Raw genomic sequence first — 15,619 nt, 5'->3', positions numbered from 1 at the left:
AAATACAATCCACACTATGCCATATAATTCTCATTAGCTTAATTTCACTAAAAATGCCACAGTTCCACTCTACAGAAATCAATTCCACTCATTTCCATTACGCACCACATAATTCGACAACAAACCGCATAATTCAAATCAACACAATTACACAACACATGCATCCAATTCACCCCCCAAAAGTCAAAATCATGCCACACATTCCCACAGCACATAGTTAGACTTCAGCACATACCATGCAACACAAAATATCAATCCATATATTTACACTCCATAACACTCAATCCCACTCTGCATAATTCCAGTACACTAAATACTCATAATTACTGTCCACATAATTCCACTTCACACCATGCCACATAACTCCACAAATCCACACCACACTATTCCATGCCACATAATTCCACAACTAACCAGTTCAATCTAACCCATATAATTAAACTCCACACATCCACTCCATAAACATAAGTGAAAGACATTGTCATTTACAACACCATTAGCTCCAACTTTCACTAATGCGAGACCAATTGCATTGCAAATGCTTGTTTTTTTTTGCTACATGCCAGAACATGTTGGATTCATGACCTTGCAGTACACTGATATGGTTTGAGGATTTCCCATGTCTCTTTTTACATTAAAAGCATCTCAAACTAAACTTGCCAAATAGAACATTGAAAGTGCTAGCTCAGTTATTCCAAGCCATTCCATGTTGCTTCTGAGGAGTGGAGAGATTTGTTTCAATACGATTTGAGTCACAGTATATCCAAGGATTGCTTACTAACTCAAAATAAAATGGTCGACAGAGAACTGTGCCATGTAATTACAAAACTGCTAAAAGATTTTAGTCAACCCTGAATGATGGGAAGAGCTTACTTCAGTTGAAGTAAATCCAGGTTCAGACAAAACTACAACCACTACCACCTTCATAACAAGCATTTGCAAAGCAATAGGTCTCACAGTTATTTGACTTTGAGCGATTGGTATTGTAAATGACAATGCCCTTTATTTTTAAAAGAAAAATAAAAGGCATTTTTATTTGCAATGGTAATAGCTCAAACTAACATAAATGCGAGACCTAAGTTGCGCTAACTGCGCTTTACGCGTGCGTGCGAGCAAGCAAGGAAGAGATGTGTTAATGTGCCGCCAGCTGTACTCTCGCACATCTCGTGTCTTTAAAGTTCTCCTGACAACGCCATACGCGTGCACAACGCCGTCTTTGTACGCACGCATATATCATGCACACGATGCGGGGAGCTGAGCTGCACTGGGGGACCAGCATCGAAGTAGTACATAAAACTAAGTTATTTTTATGTTTAAAGCATTTTATTAAGACATTTACAAAATAGAAAACAGTTGTTGCAAGGAAGCAGTGCTATGGTACAACCATATAGGAGCGCAACCAGCGCGCGAAGGCTCTGCATTCGTAAAGTCCCTCCAAGTGTGACGCTTGGCGCGTATGCTGCAACAATAACTTTAAAAAATAAACAACCCCCGTCATTACTCCCCCCTCCCTTCCCATCCCCTCGAACCCCTCCCGCTCCCCCCCCCGTCCAGTGCTACATTCGCCTTCCCAAGTCACCTCCCCCAAGCCGCCTTCCCCTCTCAGCTGACCGTAAACCTAGACTCATTGGTTAACTGAATCCGCTGGTGAAGTCAATCTCAACAATCGAAGATATCGGGGGCATGTAAGTTCTTTAAATTCCGTAACAAGTAGTGAGTGAAACGGCTGCCACAGGTTATTAAATTGCCCCACCTCTCCCGCCACCATGAGCGACAACTTCTCCATCCCCATAACATGCCACAGTCTATGCTGCCAACCCGTAGTGGAGGGGAGTGTGGTGGTGCGCCAGTGAATGAGTATATTTTGAACTGCAGAGCCCAGTGCTATCGCAATCTGCCTACCCCTACGAGACTTTAGAGGTTACATCAGCCCGTTGGGCAAGCCCAACAGTACATAGGCAGGGAAGCGAGGCAGTTCAATGTCAAAGTGTGAATCAATCTCGTCTAAGACTTCTTTCCAATAGGGGCACAGTAGGGGGCAGTCCCATAGAACATGTGTAAGTGTGCCTATCTGCCCACAAGCCCGCACCAAGTGTTCTCGATGTTACGATTCTTTTCATGCAATCTCTCTGGTGTGTAATACCAATATGTGGATACCTTAGTAAACGTTTCTGTAAGTCCCGTGTGGTATGCGGAGTGTCGTGCTCGGTAGGAAATGTGGTCCCACTCTGTGTGACTTAAAGCCCTCCCCAGCTCTCGTTCCCAGCGTTCCCTACCCGGGTTATAAAGATGAGAGGAGGAAGGCTGCAAGAATTTATATAGATCCGAAATGAGTTTCGTGTCTGAGGTGCGTGTCACAAGCCACTTCTCATAAGGCAGGAGCCTCCTGTCCGCCGATTTGCGCAACTGCGGCTGCAGCGCCCAGTGGCGCACCTGCATATACCGCATCCTTTCCGTCTCGGGCAATTGATATTCGCGCCTGAAATCTTGAAACGGGATGACGCCGTCCGGGGTGTACATGTAAAACAGCGTTCTGCATCCTGCAGTCCGCCAGCGTGCGAAGGCCCCAGGATCCGTTCCAGGATGAAAATCCGGGTTCTCAATCAATGGCGTGAACGGCAAGGGGAAGGTAGTGAGATCATGCACAACATTAGTGGCGTCCCACACTCTCATCTGGACTCGCGTGATAAAAGACGCGTAAAGGTTGGGTGGACGATGAGCCCTACGTAAGAAGGGCACCTCCTGTAGAGTCCGGCCCGCGACCGCTTGGTCTTGAAAAAGCCAGTGTTTATCTGACTCCCACCTGCTCCACTCCCCCAGATAGCGCAACTGTGCCGCCTGGAAATACTTGCGTGAATGTGGTATGCCCAGTCCCCCAGACTCAGGGGCCAGTGTGGACAGGGCCCTCTTGAGCCTGGGTTTGCGACCCTGCCAGATGAAGCGTGCAAGGTCCGCCTGAGTCTGTTGTATCCATCCTTTCGGGGGCTGGAGCGGCAGAGCCAGGAACAGGTATAGCACCTGTGGCAGGATGGTCATCTTCACTGCGGCTATTCTGCCTAGCCAAGACAGTGTGCCTCTGTTCCAACGACTTAGTTCCTCCATAATTTTCTTTCCCAAGGCTGCATAGTTGGCGGTCACCATAGTGGGTAGGTGGGTGCCAATAGTATGCCCAGGTAGGGCACCAGGTCTTTAGACCAGTGCATGGGGAAGAGGTCCTGCAAGTCGTTTCTAGTGGCAGCGGTCAATGAAACGTCGAGGGCCGCCGACTTACCCATATTCATTTTGAAGCCTGCGACAGCAGCAAAATTCTCTAGCTCAGTGACACATGCTGGGAGTGCCCTCCTTGGATCAGCTAGTGTCAATATAATGTCGTCTGCGTAGAGGCTAATGGTGTGCGTATACCTCCCCATCTGTATTCCGGTGGCATTCAGGTTTTGGCGTATCCTTTGGGCAAGGGGCTCCATATATAGTGCGAAGAGCAGCGGGGACAATGGGCACCCCTGCCTGGTGCCCCTCTCTATCGCAAACATCTGAGAGCTGCAGCCATTTACCCGCACCACCGCAGACGGAAATCTGTAGCAGTTGAATACTAAAGTGCGAAATTTCTCCCCTATGCCCACCTTCGATAGGACCTTCTCCAAATAAGGCCAATGTACCCGGTCGAAGGCCTTCTCCGCGTCAACCGCCAGCAGCATTCTCTCCCCGGGTATCCGGGAGGCCTTTTCTAGGATATGAACCACTCTCTTGGTATTGTCCACCGTTTGCCTCCCGGGGACAAACCCCGCCTGATCTGGGTCCACCAGTCCCGGTAGATGAAGTGCCAGGCGGGCCGCCAGGATCCCAGTGTACAATTTGAGATCGATGTTCAATAGAGAGTTCGGTCTGTATGAGCTGCATTGAGTCTGGTCCTTCCCTGGTTTGGGGATGACCGACACCGTTGCTTGGAGTAGATCCGGAGGGATAGCTCCAGGGGTGGAGAATGAATTAAAGAGGCGTGTAAGGATAGGCGCCAGCGCGGGGCAGAATGTTTTATAGAAAAGTGATGTGTAACCGTCCAGGCCCGGAGCCTTTCCGTGTTTGAGTTTGGAAATGGCTGTAATCACGTCCTCTACTCGACTGTCTCTTTCTAGGTGCTCCGCTTGTTCTGGAGTGAGGGAGGGAAGAAGGTCAACCGAGTCCAGATAATCTGCCTCTGTCTGTGCCGCTGGGAGCTCGCTCGCATATAGTTTAGCGTAGAACCGACGGAAACCCTCCGCTATCTGGCTATCCTCCGTAGCTGTCTCCCCAGCGGAGATCGATAGCTCCTTCACCAAATGTTTTTGATGCGCCACCCGGATCTTGTTCGCCATAAGCCGGCCGCTCTTATCGCCGCCCGTGTAATTAGCGTGTTTTAAGCGTAAAGCAGCATATTCCGCTCTGTCCATATCTAAAGCTGACAGGAGTTTCCTTGCTGCCTTAAGTTGCTTCCAGATTGTGGGGGCTCCCGTTCTCTGATGTACCTGTTCCAGCTCACGCACTTTACGGGTGAGTTCGTCCCGCTTTTGCTGCCGCTCTCTATTCTCCGCCGATGAAATAGCAATGAATTCCCCTCGGAGCACCGCTTTCAGTGCTGCCCACTGTGTTGCCGGGGTGGTGTCAGCATTATCATTATGTGTCTGGTAATCACGAACCGAGTCCTGTATGTGCTTCACCACAGTCTTCTTATGCAGAAGAGTATCCCTGAGGCGCCAGACCCAGCGCAAGGGGGACATCGGTGGTAGTCGGAATGTGCCCGTGACAGGGGCGTGGTCCGACAGTGAGAGAACCCCTATTTCGGAGGCTATGGCCAGGTCACAGACCGGCCCCGTAACCAGAAGTTGGTCCAGTCTTGCATAGGTCTTATGTGCGTGTGAGTAATAGGAATAGTCTCGGGTGGTGGGATGGGGGCGGCGCCAGAGGTTGTGGAGATCCAGTTCCTCCAGTTGGAATCTGCCTATCTGCGAAATTTCCCCCGTCTGCTGGTGCCTCTGTGCCGATCTATCCAAGGACGAGTCGAAGACCATGTTCAGGTCCCCCCCTATGATTATGTGCCTATCTGGGGTGGCGGTGATGTCCACTATGGCCGAATTAAGAATTTGTTCCTGATGTTCGTTGGGGCTATATATCGATCCGATGGTAAACACCAGACCTCCCGAGTTAACTCTATATGCTAGGAGCCTCCCTTTCTGTTCTGCAAATTTATGCAAGACCTCCCCTTTAAATGTTCTGGACACTAAGATTGCTACCCCAACTGTTTTGGTAGTGTTGGAGGAGAAAAATTGCGTTGGGAATTTATGAGATCGCATCCTCTGACATTCAAGGGCTAGGAGGTGGGTCTCTTGCAAGAGACAAATATCTGCTTGTGTGTTTTCTAGTAAGGACAGCACCGCTCTCCTCTTGACAGGGTTATTCAACCCTTTCACATTAAGGGTGACGACCTTAAGGGCTGTCATCGGTGTGGGTAAAAGCATAGCTCAAGCAGTGAATCACGGCCCAGGAGGGGCGGCTCTGGTGCAGGTAGTGTGTAGGAGCACTGTAAGGCCAGAGTGAATGCATCAAAAGCACTGGACGGTCCCTGTCCCTTCCCCCTCCCCAACTCCCCTTGAACATCCCTCGAACTGCCCTTCCCCTTCCATCTCCCTCCCCCCCCCTTCTTCCCCCCAACAATCCCCTCATGCAAACAACCAGCCTCCCTCCTCCCCCTCCCTTCCTTCCCTTCCGCATTCCCCCTGGAACCCCAACAATTTTTAGTCCCAGTCATGTCGCAAGTGGACAAGTCTGTGGTAAATTGCCAAAGGGGACGTCCGGCCACTTACTCCTCCCCATGGCTCCCCTCCTCCCAGGACCCCAAACCTGCAACATCAGTAAGGCTGTGTTGTTCTCCCCCCGGAGCGTTGTTATGCTGTCAGCGCCACGTCACCATTGGAAGCAGTGTCTCTGGCCACTTCGGAAACGGCATTCGCCATGCTGGCTCTAATGGTGGGTGAGTCCGGTCTCCTGGGAGTGGTGGGCGCTCGTCTCCTCGATACCCTTTGCCAACTGTCTCTAGGGCCGCGTCTCTGGCTTGGCGTACTTGTTTCTTCCTCCTCTGCTGTGATTCCCAGAACCTCGCACGTCTCTTGCAGTGATCGCAATTGGTGCATCGTGCCATTCCACCTGAAAATGAGGCGGAAGGGGTGTCCCCAGGCATAGGACGTTTCATGCTCTTTCAAAAAGTCTGTTGCAATCTAAACCGATTTCCGCTTCTGGAGGGTGATAGCGGACAAGTCTTGATACAGGGCCACAGAGAGACCGCGAAAAGTGAATGAAGGTTGCTTCCGTGCCTCAGCCATAATGCGTTCTTTCAACGGGAAGTCTGGGAGAAATGCCAGAATGTCCGGGGGTGGCGCCTATGCACGTCGTGGTCGTCCTACCCTATGCGCCCTATCAATCCGGACTGGGAACTCCGCTGGTTCGCCCAAGATCGCCCTGAACAGATCTCCTAAGTAGCCAGCCACATCCGTGCCCTCTTCTGTAGATGGAATTCCCCGGACCCGAATGTTATTTCGCCGTGACCTGTTTTCAAGGTCCTCGTTGTGCGTTTAGAGAGGCGCAACACCTCCTGTTGCAGCTGCACAATGTCCTCGTCGAGCCGGTGATTTGTGCTCTCCACTGTGGCTACTCGCTCTCCCAAGTCATCTACCTCTCTGCGCACCTCCCTTACTTCTCCCGCCACTTTCTGCTTCAACGTCTGAAAATCGTCTCCGAGGGTGCTGAACAGAGATTCCAGGAAGGATCTAGTGACATGCGGTTCCCCTCCGCTCGCGTCCTGCGATCCTCCGGCGGAGCTTGGTGACGGTTGTCCCCTGTCTCCTCTCTGCTGAGTCCTGTTAAGCATTTCTGGGAGAGTGCAGTCCCCTCTTTTGGTAAATTTGTTGGTCGCCATCTTGGAACGAATGCAGGCCAGGTCATTCCGTCCCCTCGGTTCGTCACTCCGGGCTCTATAGATGTCCTCTTGGGCTTATTGGGGGACCTTCGCCCGGTATCAACCATAGCCTCGAGTATGGTCGGGAAATTCGCCTCCAGCGCCTCCGCACTAGGCCGCAGCCGCTACCAAGGACACTGTTACACCGCTCGCCCGTCTGCTGGGCCCCTCTGGTCTCCGGTCGTGGCCGACTCCGCTAGGCACTCCGCTTCATGACAAGTAGGAGGGAACGGTTCGCTCTGACGAGTCTCCGTTCGAGTTCCTGCCTGTGGGCCGCAACTGCGATCCTCGATGCTGCCGCGCTCGTCGTCGCTGCTAGACCTCGATTGGCCCTGGACGGGGTCTGCGCCGTGGGGCCTACTGGTCCGTCTCGGAACCCCTCGGGTGTGTCCGCTGGTGGAAGCCTCTCGAGCTGCCCTTCTCGTCGGTCACTCCGGTTAAGCCGCGTCCGGACTGTCCTGAGGCCGATTTGAGGCCAGTTTCGGGCCAAAGTCTTCGCTCCGGGTTACACCACCTCTCCCTGCGCCGCTGAGCTCCAGCGGGGGGAGAAAAAGCTATATTTCAGGGCTTGAGCCTAGCCGAATCGGGGAGCTGCGAGAAGAAGCGTCCTCTCACTCCGCCATCTTGGCCACGCCCCTGTAAGTTATTTTTAAACAATAATGAGTAAGTTTGTGGCCTGTAGCATGGAAAGGCTTTGGGCTTGTGTTAATTTGCAGCAGAGTTTTTTGTTGGCTGTTGCAAACGCAGTGTAGCTGAGTGTTTGATAAAAGTGGTGTTGGCTACAGCAACGGCCTGGACTGTGTTACTGAGATTACAGTTCCTGAATTGGCAACATCGCTACTTTATCCATTGCAGCTAACTTGGGCAGTGGATTGCAAAATAGAGGCAATAAGAAGAAGAAACGGTATGCATGCTTTCTCTTTTAACCCTTGTGGCATCGTACAGGTTGATAATGGCTGTGCAGAGAATGAGAGCAGGGAGAAGGGTGGCTGATGGCAGGCAGTGCATTGTTGCCAGAGGTCGCTGGGAGTATTGGAGGGGGTGAATGCTGAGAGGGAATCCAGGGTTTGGGAGATTTTAGTTTTGCCCTAGGGGGATGGCCAAGGATTCTAAGCTTTACGAGTGGTGAGGGGTATGGGAGAGGTGCAAAGCAGGAAGAGGTCGCCGGCAAATTGGAGGGCTGACCAGGGAGTTTGCTGGGTTATCGTTGTTTGTGAGGGGGCCCCATATGGGAGAGCATGACGTGTTTTCACGCCGTGAGCCGTAAGCACGTAAATGTATTTAGAAAAGTATCAGAGCTCTCGTGCACATCTCCTGCCCTGCGAATTGTGCGTTGCTGTAAACGTGTGAGCATGCAAGGAGGAGGCTTGTTAATACACTGCAAGCCATACACGTGCACATCTTCTGTCCTCCGAGTCCTGCTAATGACTCCATACGCGTACACAACTGCTATCTTTTGTAATAATGCACAAGAAACGGCAACCAGCCAGCAAGTGTGAATAAAAGAAAATTAGCATGCAAAACAATAAATAAAGGTCGCAGGACGTGTATAATTCATCAATAATACACAAGGGGCAATAGGCACACAGAGGACGGCAGGAAGCCAGTGAACGAGACAGCACGACGTGTTATCACGCCGTGAGCCGTACACATGTATATGTATTTAAAAAGTTAAGAGAACTTGTGCACATTTTGTGCCCTGCAAGTTGTGCGTCGCGGTACGCGTGTGAGCAAGCAAGGTGGGGTCATGTTAATGTGCCGCAAGCCGTACGCCTGCACCTCTCCTGTCCTCAGAGTCCTGCTAACGACTCACAACTGCTGTCTTTTATACGTGTGCCGATATCCTGTCCCCCTTTGCAAACCAAGTCGACGACAAGATCTCACCAAGGCGAGCAGCGCATCTGCTGCGTCGCTAGGCGAGACCTAAAAAGGGAGGCATGAACAGTGGTTTCTGGCATGAAAGCTGGAGCTATTGCTTATGCACTTTCCAAGACTGCTGAATTCATATCAGATATCCACTTTGATTGTCTGATTTTAAGAGCTCCGAATTTTCTTTTGCTAATTTCTCAGTTTTATCTTGAGCTAATGAGTGGGCCAGTAAGTGGATTTACTTCTTTTGCAAGAAATGCAAATACGGAGTCTTTATACTCTGATCCAGTTCCAGAAGGAATGGTTTATTGATATACCTGTTGGGTAGTTTCCATGTCTGTCAAAAGGTTCTGTTCAAAAGGGCTAGTTCAGTCGTGTTCCCACACCTTACCTTGTTATCAGAGGACCCACAAAGCAGATATCCATCCACTCCAATTTTTCTCACAAGCAAGTCTGGCAGGACCCTGGACCACATAATCTCAGCACTGAACAGGACTCTAAAATCCCCCCCGTACTGTTTTTTTAATCTTCTATAAGGAAGCAATAATATTGTTAGTATATTAGAATCCTAATTCGCACATTTAAATACTCAAGATATCTGACATTGTGAGTTGAAAGAATCTATTAGTGACCAGCTCCAGTGAACTGAGCATATATACCACCATTGTCTAGGAATGATAGTGGATCCTGTGTAAAAACATTCTTATAAAGGCATACAACAGGTGCAAAGACTTAAGGATAAGTTGTGTGACATCCGGTAATCATTTACAGAATTACTACCTTGAAGTCTGGAAATGAGGATAGAACACAGTTTCCACTAACAAACAATAATGGCATGGATGCCCCACTAGTGTCTAGTTCTGGGAGATAGCCTGGAGTCTGTATGCAACGAGAGAGAAATTGGGTTGGTCTGGTAACAAGGAGAGGTGTATGAAGCTGCTGTCCAGAGGGAAGACTAAGAACTGGGGCAGTCCGGAGTAAGCACCCGAAGCGTGGGCACTTTAAGTGAATAGGCAATGTCCCATTTTACTGTGGATCAAGGTTTCCTTTAACTTATTGAAGTCTCACGCTATGGGTTTCATGGAGTGTGTCGGGGTCAGCGGAGTTCCCAGAGAAGTAACTGATTCCTGTGGTTGTAAAGGGGTTTTTGTTTTAGATGGAATAGGTTGTCGTATGTATATATATATATATATATATATATATATATATATATATATATATATATATATATGTATATATATATATGTATATATATATATATATATATATATATATATATATATATATAAAAATTTTTTTTATAGTATTAGGGAGATGTGTATTGTGTAAGCCCAAAGGTTATTCCAATGCTTGCGCACACAACATATTTATGGTGCACTGGAGTGCCTGCCAGTGTTGTCTATGTAAGCCTACATATGCATGTTGTGCTTTCTGGGTTAGCTGTGGTGTGACAGGTTACCACATTCTTAGTTGAGCCCGATGCTGGGTGTTAGGCCATGAGCTCCATTGTCCATGTGTTGCTGGAAACTGTCAACTATTGCATATTGCTGTTTGTCTGTTTTTTGTATGGAGGCAGTGATCTCAATCGAATTCAGAGTAAAATGTTAGGGATTCGCAACCCCATTTCAAGAAGATGAACCTCATACATGGGATACCATACCAAATGTATTAAACATATTGATTTATAAATACCACTATTGATACTTCGCCAGGAATTACCAGCCAGATGAAAGGAACTAAAGTATGTGAATCTATGAACGATAGTTACAGTGAATCATAATTGCAGGTAAATCATGTTCTTCGGAGTTGTGTTGATCTTGCTGTTCATGATGACTAACTTCTGCTTACAAGTATTTTTCTTTGCGTTTAGTTAACCTATAACATAATTGTGGTAATTGTTTAACATACGTCTTGCTTAAACCACTAAAGGGTGTGGTAACTGATAAATAATTGTGTGGCTGGCAGGCGTGGATGTTTTATTTTCTGCCTCGTTTTCGAGATGCTGGAGGAACTAGTTTGAACTGCTTATCCGTGATGGCATGAAAGATGTTTTGACAAAAACTCCACCAGTAACAGCCTCTTTGTCAACATAAGCACTGGTGCCACCATCGTGGCATGTTTCAGTGTTCAGTGAATACTGCAGATTCTGTATTGTTCCATGTTTGAAATTTGGTCACTTGTATGGGTGCAAGGTATATCTTAAAGGCTTGTGGAGAGAATGTGATGTGTCTGGCAATATTCTGTCCGTGTGAATTTCCAACTTGATATATTGTCTGTTATCTTCAGGAATCATCCATCATAACCTTGAAAGTTAGGCTGCTTTCTTTGAGGATGCAGGTGTTGCCTTGTTAAGCTATCAGCATGGCCTAAGCCCAAAGTCCACTGAAGACCTAAACGTGAATATGATTTTTAAGAGCATTTGTTCCTTGTCAAACTGTGCCATGCACCTGAAGTAAAAGAATAGAACACAGCCCCACTGATGTTCAGTCAGTGGGAAATGAGGGATTGTGCCTTATTGTCGCGAGAATGGTACAGTGCATTATACCTCCAGCATTGTGATACTGAGTACATATTGTACATATGCTGGCGTGAATGTCCGCTGCGGGGCCACGAACAGCTGTGCTGCCTTGTTCTTGCATGATTTGTCGATGTTTTCCCTCCAGTGAGCGTTGCAATCGTGCTCACTGACTGTAACTTCACCAGGGTAATTTTTGTAGACCTCAGATGTGCTGCAATGTGAGTAAAAGGGACTACTGGCCCTTCAACAGAGACATGAGGTGACATGGTGGCAATGGCAGTGAGATTATAGCAGGGGCGGCTGGTGACATTTGAAAGTGGTGTGGCGTAAATACTGCACTGTGACGAGCGCGCGAGGCCCAACCACCTATGGGGGATTCGGGGGTTCTCCCACAAGAACATTTTGAAAAAAGAGTGGGCAAATGGTGCATTCTTAAGCACATTTGAGAAAGAGGTATCTTGGCCAATACATCTCTGGGGAGTAGCCAGACAAGTCTCTTTGCACTTGCACTGACACATCTCTCTCCCTGCATTAGCATAGGCACAGTCACCCATTACTCACAGACCCATTACTCACCCTTCCCTGACACATCACTAAGCCTGCATTCAACCATCCACATCACTCACTCTGGACTCACACAGGCACACTGCTCACCCTGCGCTCACACAGACATCACTCACCCTGGAATCACACAGGCACACTGCTCACCCTGCGCTCACACAGACATCACCGACCCTGCACTGTCACAGGCATCACTCACACAGGCACACTGCTGACCCGGCGCTCACACGGACATCACATACCCTGGACTCACACAGGCTCACTGCTCACCCTGCACTCACACAGACATCACTCACCCTTCAATGCACTGCACTCAATAGGTTTCATGTCTTTCAGCCTGTCTAGGCCCGACATTGCCTGGTGACAGACTCCAGTACATAACACCACGTCAGCTGGGGCCTCTGAGCAGCTGGGGGTGCTCAGCACAGACCCAAGAATGCAAGCAGCCCCCCCACAGACACTGGTGTTATTGTAGGCTGTTCGTCACTGCAACACCCTGCACTGCAAAGGAAAGTGGGACCGTGCTGGCATTAAGCCTTTTTTTCCTGTTCCTTGGTATCTGGCCTTTTTCTTGAGCTCATCACTTTAGTCCCTTTGCCCACCCTTGCGTTGTATCCAAAAGCCTCAATAACATGTGGGAGTGACAGTGAGTGTTGAGGCCTGTAGTCTCTCACACACAGACTCAACTAAGCACTGATCTTCCCTCGGTGCCTGGAAGCGGTCTCCTGAACAGTGGTTACACGCCTTATCTTCATCTTCTTTAACAAACTGACAAATCAATGCAGTACTCGCGAGGGGGGGTGGCGGGAGGGTTGCGGGGGGAGGGGGTCGCGGTGGGGGGTGCGCCAAGGGGGAATAACATTAAGAAAACTTACCTGATCGCCTCTGCTCCTGGTCCGCGTTGGCACCTCATCTTCAAACAGGAACAGCAGCACCGAGTGGCAACCCCTAAGCCAATCTGCAGCACCAGGGCACAGTTAATCCTCGCCCGCAGCACACCCATTAGGAGACCGAGGGGCTCCTAATGGGCATGCGCTAACAAGTTAAAACACAAGTGCACATGAGTGGGCACGGTGCGAAAATTCGCCCTCCGTCCCCACTCATGCGCACTTGTGTTGTGCTGCTGCCTGCTGCCCCCATGTCTGACAATGCATTTCAGTCAACATGACACCAGACCGCCCAGGGGGTGGGCGGTCTGACGTCATGCTTACTGGCATGCATTGTCAGTTCTCCCATGGAGTCGGTCTTTGAACTTAAGTAAACGATTCAGTTTACTTAAGTTCAGAAACGTCGGAGCTGCGGGCGGGGGGGCTACACCCCCACGCCCTAATGGACGCACCGTGCCTGGATTATAGTTTAGGTGTACAGAATATAATGGCAGCACCAAGACCATTTTATGCAACACATACTAAGCTTGTGATGTCCTTCTCATACATCCCAGCATGTATGTACACCCTTCCTACGATATTTGTATTGGTGGCAGGGGGGGGGTTTTAGCCTATTCTTTTTGTCCAGCATTGGTTATCCCCGTATTTCCCGGCATTTCCCTTGGCAGTAGAAGCAGATGCAGGCTTCAGGCTGAAGCCATTTTGTAATACTTAACAATAATTAGCGCTGGTCTGACGGGGCATTGTATGGGCAGTAAATTGGATGAGCCTACACATTTCTGATTGTGATTGAGCCCTGGTTGGCTTTGACATCCAGCTTGTAACACCGGAGGGGTAGCAGTACTAGACTATCAGCTGGTACGTGCCTCATTCTTTTGTGGTCATCTGCTCTCCAATGAGTCCTATGCAAAAATGAAGGAATGAAGGCAACAATGGATTAGGAATGGAACCTGGGTGGGTGCTATTCTCCCTTTAGGCTGGGCCTAAGTGTGTGAAGCTACTGGCTGCTTTGATCTGTTGAGAGACTGCGCGTCGAAGAGGCCTGCCCACAGGAGCAACCTGTTCACTGAAAGGCCTGCACAGTGGCCAGCTAACCGGAAAATGTGGGGAATAGCTCAAAGAGGGGCACCCAGGAGTCTTGAGGTTGGTGCTGCCCAGTTGCCGAGGTGGTATATAAGATCTATGGAAGAGCATTGTCTGGGTCGAGGAGTTGCAGTGACCCTGCACTGTTCTGAACTGTATCTGACTTGGGGCCATGCTGCATGCTAATAAGTGAACGTCTCCTTAAGATGCAGGCCCTGTAAATGCACTGGTGCTGTCTGTATAAAAGAAGGGGTTACGTAACCGTACTCTGCCTCTTCTTTGAAATGTAAGTGCCGTGATGGCACAGAAAACAACTGTACATGCCTATTTTGCCCCAGCTCACTTTGTGTAATACAACCCCAAGAGGCAGTCTTCCTTCAAACCTTTTGCCGTAGGTCCTGGGGCTGCTGACTGGAGTAGGCTAATATTATTACAGTCTCTCTCTATTGCTTCAGGCAATGCCAAAAAGCAGGAGTTTCCGTTGGTACCCAGTTCCAAATGAATCACGTCCCAATTGATCCTTCTTTGAACAGTAACTCCTTCCGGTCCAATGGGTCCTTCTGCCACTGTAAAAACATGCAACCTGTAGTTTTGGGGCTACTCAACCCTGAAATAACCAGTATTGGCAAAACCATTACATCTTGTTTAGCTTCGTTAGTAGCTTTTATTTTTATTTTTTTACCTATGCTGTGCAATATCTGCGAAAAAGCAAAATTATGTTTGCCGACACTGTGTAGCATTGACAAAATAAAAAGTTTTTAAAATCCCTGATGTTTACTAAGGTACATATTTCTCTATGCCTGTACGCGAGTCAGTCACCTCGCCTGTATGCGCCTACTAAATTACTAAGTGGCCATTTTATTTATGGATTTATTTACCAATCCAAGAAAACATATACCGATTGCTTTAGAGCAACAGATTTTTTTTTTTTTTTGTTTCCTCCGTCATTTACTAAAGCGGAGTGGTCTGACAGCAAATGGGAGCTGCTGAGTGTGCAAAACAAGTCTAAAAAAACGAATACAAAAAATGTGAAGGACCCTGAAAGGTGGGAGAGCAACGAAGTAATGGTTGGGGGTAAGTAACCGGGTGGATGGAGAGAGAATGGGAAACCCAGCACACAAGGGAGAACACATGAAGCAAGTGGGCAGGTATTTGCTGGGGTAGGATGCACAAGAAGGAGAGAGCTAGAAAACCCATGCATTCTCAATGAGTGCCTTACTAAAAAGAAAGGAGGAGTGCCTTAAATGTAAACTGTGGAAAGCTACAAGTCAGCCAATCAAAAGAATAGTAAAGAGGCTATTCTCCAGTGGAGGTATGAACACAAGAGGAAAGCAAGCCATTGAATAAAAAGCAAGCAAATGGGTACTAATAAAGCCAACCAAATGGTAAGCAGTGGGCAAGCTGTAAGCCCAATGTTTTTGATAAGCCTTCAACTAGTCCACTTTAACTGTCAGGTAGATGAGACCTAAAAAGGCCTCTTAGGACAAAGCGAGCTAGGGCTGGCTCGCGTTTCAATCAGGCCCTTACATAAGCAGGTACTGCCAGTTATGTCATTAACTGGCAGTCCTGCTCCAGTGATCTAAAACTTTAGTGGACCACTGAGTCACCAGGACATTATCAACACCACCAAAAGAGCACAAAATACTTTGTTGCCTAGTGTCCCTTATCTTTACAAGATATATTGTGGGATACATATTTTTTAAGGGGTGCCACCTTTTT

The 15,619-nt window shown here is 48.5% G+C and overlaps 1 protein-coding gene across 1 annotated transcript in view; it reads left to right on the top strand.

Moving 5' to 3' along the window:
- LMAN2L (lectin, mannose binding 2 like) overlaps positions 1-15,619 on the top strand; it is a 338,684-nt gene that overhangs the window by 313,520 nt on the left and 9,545 nt on the right. The window lies entirely within an intron of this gene.

The sequence above is a fragment of the Lissotriton vulgaris genome, chromosome 11 (assembly GCF_964263255.1).
Source record: "Lissotriton vulgaris chromosome 11, aLisVul1.2, whole genome shotgun sequence".
In the NCBI taxonomy this organism is placed as follows: Eukaryota; Metazoa; Chordata; class Amphibia; order Caudata; family Salamandridae; genus Lissotriton; species Lissotriton vulgaris.
The sequence above is the reverse complement of the archived record's forward strand: the minus strand, read 5'-3'. Positions and strand labels throughout refer to the sequence as shown.